This window comes from Geotrypetes seraphini, chromosome 2 (assembly GCF_902459505.1).
Source record: "Geotrypetes seraphini chromosome 2, aGeoSer1.1, whole genome shotgun sequence".
Lineage (NCBI taxonomy): Eukaryota > Metazoa > Chordata > Amphibia > Gymnophiona > Dermophiidae > Geotrypetes > Geotrypetes seraphini.
The window spans coordinates 446,051,224-446,068,240 of NC_047085.1; positions in this window are offsets into that span (position 1 = coordinate 446,051,224).

Here is a 17,017-nt window from a genome sequence, read left to right on the forward strand (position 1 = left end):
TATTTTATTTGTATATTTTTTATGATTGTACATCGCCTAGCAATTTTAAATAGGCGATTCATTAAGAACAAATAAACTTGAACTTGAACTTGTATCATTTCAGGGGAAAAAATTTTTTATTTTTCGAACCTAAGCAATTGTTGGAATTTATTTTGGCCAAGGAAGGGGGTAGAGTGGTGACTGGTCCGTTAGCTGCTCCTACAGTTTAAAGTACAGGCTTTTGGGGGGTTTATATCACTGTCTCCTGGGCTGCTCTTGTAATTAACGTTCTGTATGCTTATGTATATTTCTTTATATTAATTCTAATACTTGGATCTTTACTTTTATTTGTGGACTAAATAATATATATTTTATTTCTAATTACCTTACATTGCCTTTGTGAACAGTGTTTAGGAATATTAGTTTTCTTTGATTTTTATTGAAAATCTGTACTCAAGTAATTAATGTGCTTGTTTGTAATTTTGGAAAAATTAATAAAGAAAGAATAAAAAAAAGAAAGGATGCACAGTCAGAAGGAAATGCAACCAGAGAGACTCATGAAATCACCAGACAGCAGAGGTAGGAAAAATGATTTTATTTTCAATTTAGTGATCAAAATGTGTCATTTTGAGAATTTATATCTGCTGTCTATATTTTGCACTATATTTGTCTATTTTTCTATAGTTACTGAGGTGACATTTCATATTTTATTTGAGGGCCTTGACATCTTTGAAACCCCCTAAATATAAATGATAATTAACATTTTATCTGCGTATAGTGTGCTTTGTGGGATTTTTTTTAATTTTATGGTTACCATTATGAATTAAGATATTATGTGTTCATGAAAAATGAATGGAAGAAATTGGGGATAGGATTGGGGGCGGGACTGACAATTAATAGATGTCCCATTTTGATGAAAAAAAATAAATGGTCACGTTATTCATAAAGTGTTATTTGTGTCATGGCCCCAAGTAGGAAGATATTTGTTGGCAGTTTGTTAGAGTTTTGGAAGGCCCCAAACTCGAGGCTGCATCTGCAGGGTCTCTACACTTGTGCAGATGTTGACATGATGATATTACATGTATGTGTGCATATAAATATGTCATTGTGTCAATGTCCACGCATGTGCGGAGGCCCTCTAAATGCGGCCCAGAACTCGGGGAAGGAGACATGAGGGAAGGGCTAGGGGTGGAACGGGCTGGGGCTAGGACAAAATGGGACAAGGCTATGTGTCCTCTTTTTTAAAAAAAGAGAAAATCTGGTAACCCTAGTCCTGGAGATTTTGTGAGACAGGTACAAATTGGAATTATCCTGCTTGGTCTCTCCACTCTTATTACAATCTCCTTGTCTGGGAAGCAACAAGGCAGATCAGATTGGGGTGGACCTAAGAGCAATAGTACCCATTCCAGTGGCAGAGCGAGGCAAAAGATGGTACTCCATCTATTTTGTGGTGGCCAAAAAGGAAGGTTGTCTACACCCAGTTTTGGACCTCAATTACCATATGCCTGGGGAAACCCAGACATGACATCTTTTTGAGGACTGTCTGAGTGCCTGAAAAATTTTTTTAAAAAAATGGAAAGTCTGTTTGGGTTTAGCCGGCTCTACTGACTCCCCCTAGAGAGCTGCATGGGAACAGGGGCAATGGAAATCCCACGGGGAACCCTTTCAGATCCATGGGGATCCCCTCCACACATGTTCTCTTCAGGCTGCCAGCAGCATTTCTTCCTACACGCTGCCAGTGGCTGACCCAGAAGCCTACCCTCTTGACACATTTTGTGTCAGAGAGAGGGCTTCCCTCTGATGCAAAACACATCAGAGGGAAGCCCTCCCTCTGATACAAAATGCATCAGAGGGAAGACTTCTAGGTCAGCCACCAGTAGGGTATAGGAAGGAATGCTGCCAGCAGCCTAAAGAGAAAGGCCTGTAAGATCTGAAAAGATGTTGCACAGGTTGGGAGGGAGTGTGAGAAGGGATAGAAAGAGATTCAGCATGGGCTGGGGGTGTGTGAAAAGGGAGGGAAAGAGAGATGCTGGTGGGGGAGGAAAGAGAAAGGAAGAAAGTTTGGACTGAGTTGCATGGAAGAGATGGTGTACATGGGGAAAAGAAGAAAGAGAGAGAATGGTTGGACATGGTGTTGGAGATGAGGAAGAGAGAGATAAATATTTGGTGTTGTGGAGAAAAGGGTGAGACAGATGGAAAGTGATGCAAGAGGAAGGAATGTTAGACATGGTGGTGGAGGGAATGGAGGGAGAATTGTTGGACATGAGGCTGGTGAGGAGGGACAAAAGATACTGTACAGGGCTTGGGGATGAGAAAGGGAGAAATGGACGTGGCTGTAGAGGGGGTGAGAGAGATGTGCCCTCGATCCCTCTCTCACTCTCTTTTCCCACTTCCTTTGCAGCAAGGAAGGAAACAAGAGGGAAAGAGATGGTGGACAGTGAGAGAGAGGGAGTATTGTTGCACATGGGGGTGGAGGAGAGGGGAGGAGAAAGGAGAAAGATGGATCCAGGAGTAGAAGAGAGGGAGGATGCTGTACAGTGAGAGGGAGGAAAGAGAGAGGGAAAAATGCTGGACCATGGGAGGAACCAATGGACTGCAACCTCTTGAAGAAGATTTTGCAGAAGTCAGGAAAGCAGAAAAAAGAAAAACTGGAACCAACTTGATGGAAAAATAAATCTTACATTACATTACATTACATTAGGGACTTCTATTCCGCCTATACCTTGCAGTTCAAGGCGGAGATGACAAAAGTAAAAAAAGGAATTTATTGACTGAAATACTTTAGCTTTGGAGGTGGATGTTGGTGGGGCCAGGGGTGGGGGTCATGTGTCCTCTTTTTTGTCTTCATAAATATGGTAACCCTACTCAAAGGGCTAAATCAGTGTCTCTGGGTATCCCACTTTCACATGGAGATGCAACTGGGGAAGTTCCTGATCTTGTTTGATTTCAAGGAAGCATACCTGCACATTCCCATCAACAATTTCTTCGTTTTGCAGTACTTGGCCACCACTTCCAATTCAGATTGTTGCCATTTGGGTTGATAACTTCCTCATGGACCTTTTCAAGGTAATTATGATAGTGGCAGCTTTCCTTCAGTGTCAGGAGATCAGTGTTCACCCTTATATGAACCACTGGCTGGTTCGCACCTCCTCATTTTGGGATGGCAAACTAGTGACAGCCCAGGTGGTTCAACTGCTCCATTCCTTATGCTGGGTGATCAACATGACCAAAAGCAACCTGATACCATCTCAAAGACTGGAATACGTGGGCATCTTTTTCAACACCAGGGCAGAGAAATTATTCCTCACAGACTGCAGATGTATCAAGCTGATACAGCAAATTCAGGTGCTATGCTGTCAGGCCAAGCCAAAAGCATGGGACCATGTGCAGAGTCTATGTACAGCAATTCTAGTTCTCTTCTTCTATCCAATTCTCTGTTCCCCCTGTCAAAGCAATTAATTAGATTTGTCTGACAAGGCCTACCTCTGGTAAAAAATAAAAATAAAAAAAATGCTGAATCAAGTTCTGCAACCCATTGGATTCTAGAAACCTCACTATCCTCTGTTTTATTTTTATTTATTTTATTATTTATAATCCACAAATCCTACAATTCTATGCGAATTACAAATTATTCAGGTACTCAAGCATTTTTCCCTGTCTGTCCCGGTGGGCTCACACACTATCTAATGTACCTGGAGTACACTATCTAATGTACCTGGGGGATTAAGTGACTTGCCCAGGGTCACAAGGAGCAGTGTGGGATTTGAACCCACCACCCCAGGGTGCTGGGGCTATAGCTCTAACCACTGCACCACACACTCCCCAAACCAAACTACATGACTCTCAGGTGTGCTGTTTTAAAACACTTCCACTTATTTACTCACTATGCTCTTTGTTTCCACTTTTGTGGTATCACTCTGTCACTTGACTACAGGATACTACCCTGGATATGTGTGTATAAGCTTCTTGGAAGGTGATTTTTTTTTTTTTTTTCAGGGCATTGGTGAAAAGATTGCTTCTCAGTGCCAATCCTTGCTAAGGAAGGAGTAGCTCTGAAGACGCTTGATCACATTGAGGCAATCATCCAAAGGAATTTGAGGAAGAAGTGAGAAAAGAAATTGCAAAGTAACTGGTACTGCCTTTCTGTGTCTCTTCTTCCAGAAGCATAATGTTACACGGCTAACGACACACATGGCTGAAATGATAGAGATCTGAGAATTCTTTTATTGCTCCTTTCTGTATGCAAATTTTTTAGTACAATATTTAAGATATCAAGATTTCACAGCTCACAACTATGCTGAGAGGTAACTGAACAAAACCATCAACTTTAGATGACCTTTAATACGAGTACTACTGACCTTTGTCTTGGTAACAGCAAATCCCATATGTGCCTTTTTTTCCTATTATGTGTTTACTTGGTTCATTGTAAACTGGTTGATTTGCACTTTTTAGTATCATAGGAAAATATTTTTTTTATTTATTTGTGCTCACTATTTTATAAAATTACTTTCACGACCTAGCATCAATATTTAGTCCACTTTCTTAAAACAAAAACAAAAAGCCCCTATCCAAATGTATGGAGTTATTTTTGTCATTTCCTGTAATTGTTTGGCTGGCATTGTGAGACTCCTAGAGCTGAACTTCCCTTTCTTGTGCAGCTGGGAAATTCTCCATCTGTTCTTTTTCCTCTGTAAACGGAAGCAACCTACGGCAGCACAACCTTCAAACCTTCACATGACTCTCAGGTCTGCTGTCCAGCAGCCAAACCACCAGGTGTTTGGTTATTTGCTTAGGCTAGCTTACAGAATAGAAATAATATTTGCGAAAGACAGAGTACCTGAGGCAGTGTTTTCCAAACTGTAGTCTTTGGAAGCTTTGAGATCCGCGACAGGTCATGCGGGAAGCCACAGAGGTGCCTCTAGTTCTGTAAGCTTTGGCAGGGAAAGTACAGGCTGAAAACTACAAGTAGCATCCTCTGACTTGGCCAAACAAGAGCTGAGCCAGTGTCACATGTGGAAACCTACCTCAGGGGACCTGCACAAGGTCTGAGATTGAGACCTGCCCATGGAAGGGAGCATTAGTTGTACCGTCTCACCATTCTGTTGCTGGCCAATTAAACCATTTTGATTATGGATGGCTATGCGAGGGGGTGCTGAAACATTTTCAGCCCAACTAACCAGCTTGCTAAATTCAACGCTTGCTGGATAATCAAGCTATAGACTTCTCAGACTAAGTCAGATACCCTATATACTTTAGTGTGCCAAAGAAAGGCTTCGAAGATTAGAGGCCTATTCTGGATCTTCAGCACCTGAATGTGGCTCTCAAGGTTCCACGCTTTTGCATAGAGACAGTGCAATTGGTCATTGCAGCGGTGGCCCTGGGAGAGTTCTTCACCTCTCTGGATCTCACAAAAGCTTACTTGCACATTCCAATATTTACAGCCACTGCAAATATTTGTGGTTTCACAAATATTTGTGGTTGGAAAATCATTACCAGTTCTCAGTTCTGCCCTTTGGTCTGGCAATGGTTCCCCATACCTTCACCAAGGTGATGTGGTCATGGCAGCTTACTTACTGTAGGTACACCCTTACTTGGACTGGCTGAAGGGTCAATGCATGGTGGATCAGGTGATCCAGGTGCTAGAGGACCTGGGCTGGATTGTGAAATAAAGAGCAATCTTATGCTCACACAGTCGCTGGAATATCTGGGATTTCTCTTCGGCACAGCTGTGAGCTGCATCTATCTTCCAGAGGCATGCAGACAGAAACTGTGCCTAGATTTCTTGTCTTCTGGAACAACCGGCTCCTTCGTCATGGGACTATCTATAGGTCCTGGGCTCCATGGTTGCCACGTTGGATGTGGTTCATTGGGTGAGGGTGCACATGCATTCTCTCCAGCATGCATTGCTCTCTTGCTAGGCTCTGCACAGGGATGCTATACAGACCTGTCTTCCTAGACTCTGGAGGCTTGGGTCAGCATAGATTAGTGGCTCCTCCCGCAGTTGCTCTGCAAGGGCATTCTGTTGCAGATTGCCTCCTGGATCATAGTGATGACTGATGCCAGCCTTCGGGGCTGGGGAGCCTACTGAAATTGTTATCCCACCCAGGGGTATTGGACACCCTCTCAGAGGAAATGGTCAATCAAGTGGTTGAAACTGAGGGTCATTCGGGTAGCTCTGATGCAATTGCAGAAGACTCTGGAGGGCCAAGCCCCCAAGGCTTCTTAGCCTCCTCTCCCTCATCCCCCTCCAGGGGCGGCATGTTTGCCCAGGTGTTCTCCTCTATCTCCTTGGCCTGGAATGGTATCTTCCAGGCCTCCAGGTCCACCTTCACCTCCTGAGCCACCTCTTCTACCTCCTGGGCCTCCTGCTCCTCTTGGCTCTCTTCCTGCTGGCACTCCTTCTCTGCCTGCTGGCCCTCTTATTCCTGCTGACATTGGTCTGTGTGTGGTAAAGACATAAAATTAAAGTGACCACATCATATATGGGTTGCATACTAGAGAATGACACGGTGGCTGTTACTCATCGCTAGCCACGGGTAACCCGCCGAAATGGTGGCAAAAAAAAATGGTCGAGTGGTGAATAGCCTTGTCTCTGCAGTTAAGGGAGGGAACACATGTTGTTTAGCAGCCCCCTCCCTCCATACTAACGATCGCCGCCATCCATCCGATCATCTCCCTCCCTCCCTTCCCCTTACCTTCGTGGCGATTTCTATTTTTTTTTCTACAAGCAGCCAGAGCCTTGAAGTCGCATGTGGCTGCCGAAAAGTTCTCCTCTGATGCAACTTCCTTTTTCCGGTTGCATCAGAGGAGAACCTTCCGGCAGCCAGACGCGACTTCAAGGCTCCGGCTGGTTGTAGAAAGAAAATTAGAAATCACCACAAAGGTAAGGGGAAGGGAGGGAAATGCCTGGATGGATGGCAGGAGGGAGGGGGCTGCTGGATTACTTGAAGGGTGCTGAAGGGGGGTGGGGTGGAGAGGAACAAACGCCAAAGGGAAATGGGGAAGAGAGGGTGGGGAGAAGATGCTGAAGGGTACTGGGGAAGAGAGAGTGGGGAGAAGATGCTGAAGGGAACTGGGGAAGAGAGAGAGGGGAGAAGACGCTGAAGGGAAATGGGGAAGAGAGAGATGCCAGACTATAGGGGGAGCGGAGGGAAGAAGATGGGTGCCAGACCAATGGTGGTGGGGGGTGGAGGGAGAGATGGAAGAGAGAGACACAGTAACAGAGCATATGGAAGAGGCAGAGAGAAGACAGACAGTGGATGGAAAGAATTGAATGAGGAGAAGATGAGGAAAGCAGAAACCAGACAACAAAGGTAGAAAAAAAATTTCTATTTATTTTCTTTTTTTTTTTTGCTTTAGGATAAAGTAGTATATTAGTTGTGTTGATAAACATTTGTAAACAAAGTCTTGCCAGCTGAACATCTCTTTCTCTAGTTCAGCAGCCAGAACTTTGATTTATAAAATGACAATTGTACAGAATATTGTTTCTTTTTATACTTTAATAAAATAAGTTCAGTATAAAACTATTTGAGGCTTATGTGGATGGGATCAGATGGTTTGCGGGGACAAGGACCAAGCTCATGGAGATGGGACAGGGTGGGGATGAGCTCATGGGGACGGGGCAGAGACAGGGACAAATTTTTCCCCCGTGTCATTCTCTATTGCATACTAGTGCTGCAGCGGACCAGGATACAGGGAATGACACAAGTATGGGTTTTTTTAAGGCACTAGGGACATAATACAGAACCCTGACAAGTGGCCTGGCAGTGTGTGACAGATGGTGGAGTGGTCCAGAGCTGAAACACAGATGGGGACATTGTGTGTGGACAGGGCTGTGGGAGCAGGCATGTTGGGAATCACATATATTCTAATGCTGCCTGAAGCCCACCAGGGGAACTTGTGCTACTGCTTGAGCATTGCCCCAACTATGGAGGACCCCTTTAAGATGGCACGGTTGTGGTTTGAGGGTAGGGCATATGGCTTATGGGTACCTGTCTATGTTTGGAAGTCATGCTAACTGTTGACCAGCTGTGGTATATGTGTTGGCAATGTAGGTCCTTACTGAGAAATAATTTTTTTTTTGGGGGGTGGGGAGAAACGAATATGGTTATAGGTGGGGCTAGGGTTACCAGACACCTGGATTTCCCCAGACATGTCATCCTTTTTGAGGACATTTCCGGGGGTTTGGACGGCTTTTCAAAACCTGGCACTTTGAGTTTTGAAAAACTTTCCAGATAGCAGCAACATTGGGATGGCATCTGCGCATGCATGGATGTAACGCGGCGACACCATGCGCATATGCGCGATGTCATTGAATCACACCGGCACGTGCGCAAATGCCCTCCTGACAAACGACCATGTTGAGGGGTGGGGCTGGAGGCAGAACAGGACGGGCCCAGGGGCAGGGCCATGGGTCCGGATTTTCGTTCCTGAAAATCTGGTAACCCTAGGTGAGATTCTATGGGATAAGGGGAAGGAGAGAGAGAGTGATTTGAGGGGAGGCCCTGTGCTAAGAATATGTACTGGGCTGCTGGTTTGGGACTTTCAGGTATGTCTTGCAAGGCAGCATCCGAACCTGTGGAGCTGACTGGTGCATGTGATGAGTATGGTTTGGGGGTTAAGTGGTTAATTTTGGGGGGGGGGGGGGTCAGGAATATAGTGAGTGCCCTCTGTCATTGTACTGTCCTTCATCCCTGTCCCTTCTGATTGTATGGTGTAGTAGTTTAATGCCAATACCCACTGTTGGTGTTTGATGAATGTGTTTATTTTTTTCCTCAGCTGCAGCAATGGACTGTATATGAGTGTGTGGGAGAATGGATCCTTTAGAACTGATGGGCACTGGTGGATAAATGCCTTCCTCCCTCCCCCGATCCTTCCCATGTCATCTCATTGTTTGAGGTCCTGGTGGTTGCAGGTACAGAGAAGACGCATCACATTTAGGGCACGATGGGAGACCAGGAAGGTTGTAGGGTTATTGTGTTGAGGATACTTATCCTGAGCTCTGAGGCACCATCTCAGACACCAGATGAGGTCTGGGATCTCTCTCTGAACTCGCCTATACTGGTGCCTCAACGACTCTAAATCCCTTTGGACCCTGACGTATCTGCAAGACACAAGTGATGGGTCTTGGCTTCACATATATGCTTGTTACTTCTGACATGCTGTGCAATTCTCCACACATGGCCTTAGACAAATAGCGACAGGCTGCTTGTAGGGAGGTGTGGGATGGGGGGGCTAGTGGGGGCTGACATCATTGGGGCCCCTCATATTAGGAGGCCATAGGTGTTATGTGGGCCCCCGGACAGCTCATGAGGCCCTAAGGAGCCCAGGCTGACTGTGTCTAAGGCTTGGCTTAGAGAGTGAAGGCCACTGGCTGACACTTACCTCTAGAGGGTGCTCCTAATGAACTGCCAGGCCTGTAATGGAGGCACACCTCCACTAGAGCCTCTGCCTACCTCAGGGTGTAATTGGGCTCCCTTCTTTTCCCCATCACACCCTCTTTCACTCACACAGTCACTCGCTCACAATCACACACTCTGGGGGTCACTCATTCTCACACCCTTTCTCACTCTCTTTATCTCTCACTATCTCACAGTCTCTCTAGCTGTCATTCTCACAGTCTCACATTAGCACTTTGTCTCTCTCAATCTGTACAACCACCTCTGCTGTCTCCTATCACAACTCCTTACCATACCCACAAGGAATTGTCATTCCATGTGTAGGGCTGCTATATATAGGTGTACAGGATGTCGGGAATGTCCTGTTACTACCCCGGTGACGTTTTCACCTCATCAGGGATGTTTTAAAGGGACTTTTTACTTTGGGCATTTTATGGGTATAATCAAAGCTTGTAGGATGTCCAAGTTAGATGTTGTAGGGGGTTGTATAATGAAACTGCTTTAGGCATCCAGTAGAATGGGTTTTATATGGCGATATTGTAAATGTTTAGTTACTTCTTCTTGGACGTCTTTTCAATTATGGACCTTTTTCTTGGATGTCTAATTTTGGTATTATTCTTGATGGTAATGATGGATGGGGAGGGAATTTTTATCTTTTGTATAGATTCTGATTGTTTATAAGTGCTTATTTGATTATTATTTGTATGTAAATTGTATTACACTTTTTCTTGGCATTAAAAACTAAATAAAGTTAAAAAAAAAAAGAATTGCTTCATAATTCATGATGTAGTATGATTAAACAGGAGAGTATATTCAACTTTCAGAAAAGGCTCCACATCGTCCCACGCATTCAATAAAGTCACTCAAGCCCTCTAATTCACATTTACCATCAAATACAAGTCACGAATGAGTCAGCAAAACAGACGTGACAATTCATAAACACAGCATTTCTCAGCTTCTGTTTTGCTGACTCTCTGATTACTTGTGCCTGATGGGACAGGGGAATTTGAGAGCTCCAGCAAAAGTTCAGAAGCATGTGTGTGAGTGAAAACCCCACTCTAAACCACTTTTGGGAATTGCTGCTCACACTACAGGTCAAGTAACACACATGCAGGCTGTTTGTGTATCACTTTACCAGCACACAGGGGCAGGTATGATGATATGAAAGCTACTTTCATTGTGGAGTTGAGGAGTAGATTAAGATCATAAGAACATAAGATTTGCCGCTGCTGGGTCAGACCAGTGGTCCATCGTGCCCAGCAGTCCGCTCCTACAGTGGCCCTTAGGTCAAAGACCAGTGCCTTAATTGAGTCTTCAGCCTTCAGCCTTCAGCCTTCAGAAGAGCGTTCCAAATTTCTACCACTCTCTGGGTGAAGAACTTCTTTACGTTTGTACGGAATCTTTTCCCTTCTAACTTTAGCGAGTGCCCTCTCATTCTCTTCACCTTGGAGAGGGTGAACAATCTCTCTTTATCTACTAAGTCAATTCCCTTCAATATCTTGACTGTTTCGATCATGTTCCCTCTCAGACTTCTCTTCTCTTCTTAAGGGAGAAGAGGCCCAGTTTCTCTAGCCTCTCACTGTACGGCAACTCCCCCAGTCCCTTTACCATTTATGGCACTCTTCTCTGGACCCTTTCGAGTAGTATTATGTCCTTTTTCATGTATGGTGACCAGTGTTAGACGCAGTATTCCAGGTGGGGGTGTACCATGGCCCAGTACAACGGCATGATAACCTTTTCAGATCTGTTAATGCAGTGTCCTGAAATGCTGAGGAACTAACTTCTTGGGACCTTAAGTAAGTTACCTACCCTCCATTGCCCCGAGTACAAAAATTTAGATTATGAACCCACTACAGAAAGAGAAAGTATCTGCATTATAGAAATGATAAATAGTAAATGTTAAAGCACGTTTTGTATGTGGATAAAGCCTTTTATAAAATTGCACTTAGGTTTACTGCCCTGAGAAGCCAGATCACAGAACCTCCCCTGAGCAGCTGCCTAGATGGAGCAGCCAAGTACAGGGAAGGGTGGTTCAGTGTAAGTGTGATACATAAACCAGGCATGAATAGGGTTACCACATTTTAGTCTGGAAAACCCCAGACACATGACCGTGCCTTGATCTGTTTTGCTCTCAGCCCTGCCCCCACAAAGCTTCCTCTCTTCCCTAACGAGCTGTGGCCATATCTGGAAGGCCTAGAGTATGCGCGGATGTGTGTGATATCCTCCGCGCATGCTCAGAGGCCCTCCAGATGCTGCTGGACCTTGTCGGGGCTCTCCAAAATCCGGACAAATGCAGGGTTTTGGAAAGTCCGTTTGGGAGCCCGGACAGTCCTCTAAAAAGAGTAAATGAATGGGTTTTCCTAGACTTCTGGTAACCCTAGGCATGAAGCAAAAACTAGGTGTAGAGCAAAACTTAGGACATATGTGCAAAGCACAGTAGGGTAGAACCCTCTGTGAGGCAGTACCAAAGAGCAGGATATTAGTAAATGCAGTGAATTAACAGTCAATTGTTGGTGCCAATTGACAACAATTTGAATTTATGCATGTATCTTGCTAGGCGCTGTTCTATAAAAATGCACATGTAAATGGGGAAGATCCAAGATGGCCGCGTGATGATGAAAGTGAGCGAGACGCCGCCAGAGTTTCTAACGAAACAATATTTACCTAGAGCCTTAACGATGCCGAAAAGGAGAGGGAAAGGCTCTTCTGGAGCCTCGAGGCGCCTGGAGACTCCTCTTCAGATGTCCATGGAGGATTTTTTTGCAGTGTCTGAACCAAGAGGCAGCAGCTGCATCGGGGAGTCGTCCGCTGGAATCGCCGGGAAGGAGTGAGGTCGCGGCAAGCTTCCCTGGGCTAGAGTCGACTCTGAGCCCCGACGCTAGAACCCCGCCCCCTCAGCCGCAGCGTGCTAGCTCTCCACGGGAGAGTAGTCAGTCCGAGGAGGCAGACTTCGTTTCCCGGGAGGCTGAAATGGGCGAAGCACTGGAGGAAGACGAGACTGCGGTGAGAACAACAAGGGGACTTGAAATGGAGCAAGGTTCCCAGAGAGAGAAGACTGCCAATGCTGTGGAAGCTGGGACAATGCAAGCAAGTATATTCTCTGTTCCTAATCCCATGAATGTTACCCTAGACTCTATTTGGGACTTGGTAATTACTCTGGGACAAACATTGTCACCACAAATTAAAGTACTAGAAGAGAAATACTTAGAACAAAGAAATGAAATAAATGGACTTAAACAGGAAAATATATCGATGAAAAATAATGTGGAAAAAATAGATAAAAAGATAAGTGAAGTAACTCAAATCCAAACGACACTGATTAAGGACAATCTTAACCTTAGGAGAAAGGTGGAAATGATGGAAAATAATATGCGGTTGAATAACCTTAGATTTTTGAACTTCCCAAAGATTCCTTCTTTATCAGCAAAATAAGTTTTGAAAAAGTACTTTTGTGAGGTTCTTAATGTTCCTAATGACGCCTTTCCTCCTTTTTCCAAAATATATTATTTGCCAACATCAAAAAATTTGGAAGAACAGCATCCACCAGAACAACAAGGTCAGGGCGAACAAATGGACATAACATCACTATTGGAATCTTCAATGAGGGAGGTAGCTATTCCAGCTACTCTATTGGCTACGGTGGTTTTATCACCAGATAAAAATTGGATATTACAGCTTTATTTTAAGAATAGACATAAAGAATTTCTTGGATATAAAGTTCAAATATTTCCGGATGTGACAAGGGAATTTCAGAAACGAAGGAAGGAATTTTTGCTTCTTAAGCCTGGGGTCACTGCAATGGGGGCATCATTTCTTTTACGATATCCTTGCAAATGCATTGTAAAGTATAAATCTTGCAATTATATTTTCTTCGAACCCTCTCAGCTGACAGGATTTCTCTCCAGGAGGGGCCTTGAAGGAGATAAAGAAAATCTCAATGTATAAATTTACTCTTGGTCCATTTTCATCTGACCGCCTAATTTGCAATTTGAATTTATTCTTTTTCTTTTTAATAGTTTCTCACTCAGGAACATCTTGGATCTCAATTTTGGGACTTTAATTTTGATTGAGTAAATAGTAATTTTGTCATATAGATGTTACTTCATTTGTTTTATATCATGTTGACTCAATCATATTCTGTACAAGAAGTTTATTCTTGATAATATGTTCAAAATATAAATAAAGAAAATAAAAAAATGCATGTAAATGTTTCAGCGTTCAGCTGAAGGGAGCCTTGGCCATGAGAGAAGCATGGGCAGGTCATGGCCCATTCACTACAGATGAACGCAGCGCAGTGGCGTACCTAGGGTATGTGGCACCCGGGGCCCATAATTTTTTGACACCCCCCCCATGTAAAAAAATATTTTTTGTAATAACCATGAAACTGAATAATTGGTCATAATAGAAACAGGCAGTGAAAATTTTCTTTTATTGAACCTCATATATGTAACCATTATTCCAAACATACCATAACATAACATAAATTATGTCTGAATTGTCATGACATCAGAAGTACATATGGAGTACTTGCAGGTGATGCTTGGGACAGTTCTGATTGTGTTAGTTCGATTTTATGTGTTTTTTGAATAGAAGGGTTTTTATTTCTTTTTTGAAGGTTTTGTAGTCTGTGGTCGAGGTCAATAGGTTGTAGAGTTGGGGGTCGAATGTTTGGAGGTTGTCGAACTGATTTTTCTTTTGGTTGGAAGGTGTGTGAATGGTGCGTGAGTTCTCCTATGTCTGGTTGAGGTGGATTGAATTATTTAGCTGAAGAAATTATTACCCCCCCATTCCACACACATTAATTCTCTTCCATTTTTGTTCCCATTATAAAAAACACTGATAAGTTCTCAGAAAAAAAATACATTAAAATAAGTGAAAACAAAGGCCCCTACAGATGAGAACATAACATAAGAATAGCCTAACTGGGTCAGACCAATGGTCCATCATGCCCAGTAACCCATTCTCATGGAAGCCAATCCAGGTCACTAGTCAAAACCCAAAGAGTAGCAACATTCCATGCTACTGATCCAGGGCAAGCAGATGTTTCCCCCATGTCTTAATAACAGACTATGGATTTTTCCTCCAGGAATTTGTCCAAACCTTTCTTAAAACCAGCTACGCTATCTGCTTTTACCATAACTTCTGGCCACTTCATTTTTAAGCTGAGATCTTTCCTTCCAGAGACTTTGCTAGATGTCAAATACAGCACAAGGTAACTTCACACTGACTTAGCTGTGCAGGAAGTGTGAATCTCCTCATACACCCACCATATAGTGCAAAAATGTGCAAAGGTCTGTTACAAACATATTCTGTAGGTCAGTGCTAAGGTTAACAAAGTTTCCTTCCTTGGATCACAAGGAGATACTAACAAACCACTGGAAGAGATCCCAAAACAACTACCCAGGAACAACACCCAAAGACCCACTCAGTGTCTGAACCAGTTGAGTGGAGTGGACTAACTGGGGGGTGGAAATGGGCCCGGAGTTTGCTCAGCAGAATTTCCCAGATCACCTCTTCCTCTCAACACACTGACACGCTGCTGCCGCCACCACCACTAGGAACACCTCACCGGGTAGGCCAGCAATGCTATAAACTTTATAAAACACATTATTATATTTTCTTATGAAGCACATATTTTAACTGAACTCTCTGACATCCTCAGCCTTTCCATTCACAAAAATAGAAGGAAGAAAAGTTCCCATTTCCTGCTGTCTCATGTCCCCGGCCTATACAATATTTTTCTTCTGCAGAGTGCAGACCCTTCAAAAATCTGACCAAATCCTCATTTCACTTGCATTATAAAGTACTGAGGATGCCATCTCTCCCCAATCCCAGGTCCTAAAGTCTAAGACAGTAGCGCAAACTAGTGCTGCCAGATTCAGGAAAAAAAATTTCGATTCGATTCAGCCTATTGAATTGGTTTATCGATTCGATTTTCCTACCTAATTGGGTGTTTTTTTTCAAACATCCTGGTGGGTTTATTTTATAGCTTTTTCACCCCCCTTTGGCTTCTCCTAACCACACTGGCGCTGTGGTGTAAATAAAATAAAGAAACAAAAAGGACTTTTCCTCTCTCTGTTAAATCCTAGCTCACGTTTGCGGTCTAACACCAGCTCTGGCAGGATACACATTTCAAATCTGACATATTGTAATCACAAAACAGAAAATAAAATTAGTTTTTCTACCTTTTTGTTGTCTGGTTATTTTTCAGATCTTGTTGGTCCAAGGCTCTGGTTGTCTTCTGAAAACTTGCTTGCCAGGGTCTCCTTCTTTCTCCGTGCTAACCATCCATCTGCCATCTCTGTCCTCCCCTTCCGTTTCCCTTCCCTCCCCCGGATGTCTGGCATCTTTCCTTTTTTTGTCTCCCTCCACAGATCCACCTTTTCTTAACTACCCTTTTGTTCCGCCACTTATTTCTGTCAAATGGGATGATCAGTGACACTCAGAAAAGCACACAGACAATATAAAAGCATAAACAATAACCCTTTATTATATATATATAAATATGAATATAAGAATAAAAAACATCACCGTAATCCCAGACGACCTCCTTCACAATTGGGAATCCCTGCAATTGATAGGTAGGTGGACACGGGCTGTCCCTTGGTTGCAACGAAAATGGATTCTTATGTTAGGGGCAGAATTCTGGTCTTATATAGGATAAAAGACTGCTGAGTTCATAGTAAGAACAGCTGGTCCTGCTATTGCGATTCAGGCACACCCGGTCCTGGCTTTACTGTCCTTTTGATGTTAACAAGGAGGTGTTGCAGAGCCCTTTGATGTTGTTTGGTTTTACTGTCCTTTTGATGCTGTTTGGGCAACCCCCAGGTCAAAAAGGTCAAGATAGCAGATACTTGTTGCGGAAACCTTTGATGTTGTTTGGACAACATTCAGGTCAAGGAGGTGTGAAATCAGCTGCCCATCTGGTCTTTACTGTTCTTTTGATGTTGTCTTGGCAACACCCTGATCAGATAAGCAGACTTGAGGAGACATATTACGTAGTATGTTGAGTTTCAGTTACCCCCTGGCCATAGGCATAACACCTTTCATCCAGCAGCTCTCCCTCCTTCCCCACCACCCCAGGGTCCACCATCTCTCCCTTTCTTTTCCCAACTACCCTCCTAACCAGTATCTCTATCCCCCCCTCCACACCATCCCTTGTGTCCAACTTATCTCCCTTTCTGTTCCTTCCCTCCCTAAAACCCATGTCCATCATCTCTCTCTCTCTCCTCTATTTTCAGACCCATTATTTCTTCCCACCCAAAGTCTGACATATGCACGTCTATTTGAACCCCTCCCCCTTCCCTCCGTGTACTTCTACACCAGGGCCCCCCCTCCCCTGAAGGACTATCCCACCCCTGAAGGTCTGTCCCCCCTTGAAGGCCTGCCTGCCTGCTCCCCTTGAAGGCCTGCACCCCCCGAAGGCCTAACCCCCCCTTGAAGGCCTGCCTGTTCCCCTTAAAGGCCTGCCCCCCTGAAGGCCTGTCCCCCCCTTGAAGGCCTGCACCCCCCCGAAGGCCTGCACCCCCCCAAAGGCCTGCATCCCCCCGAAGGCCTACACCCCCCTCGAAGGCCTACACACCCCTCGAAGGCCTGTCCCCCCCTTTAAGGCCTACCTGCCTGTTCCCCTTGAAGGCCTG